Source organism: Cherax quadricarinatus, chromosome 9 (genome assembly GCF_038502225.1).
Source record: "Cherax quadricarinatus isolate ZL_2023a chromosome 9, ASM3850222v1, whole genome shotgun sequence".
Classification (NCBI taxonomy): Eukaryota; Metazoa; Arthropoda; class Malacostraca; order Decapoda; family Parastacidae; genus Cherax; species Cherax quadricarinatus.
In genome coordinates, this window is record NC_091300.1 from 34806647 (window position 1) to 34806895 (window position 249).

Genomic DNA, 249 nt, shown 5'->3' on the forward strand with positions numbered 1-249 from the left:
GAACGGATTCTTGTCCCAGAATGTATCGTCGGATGTAGACGATTTATTTGTCCTGGCATGCTTTGCCATTCCGCGCCTCTAGTTGGTCTTCGTATTTACTTGTCTTCTTGTTTTATGGCTTGCGAATGAAGTTAAACATGAGTTGAGTGAAATTAGAGTTGCTATTCCCATTTTCTGTGAGGCACGGTACTACTAGCAGCATGAGCATGGGCTGGCTGGGTGTGTGGTGGGCGAGCCAGGATTGGCTGG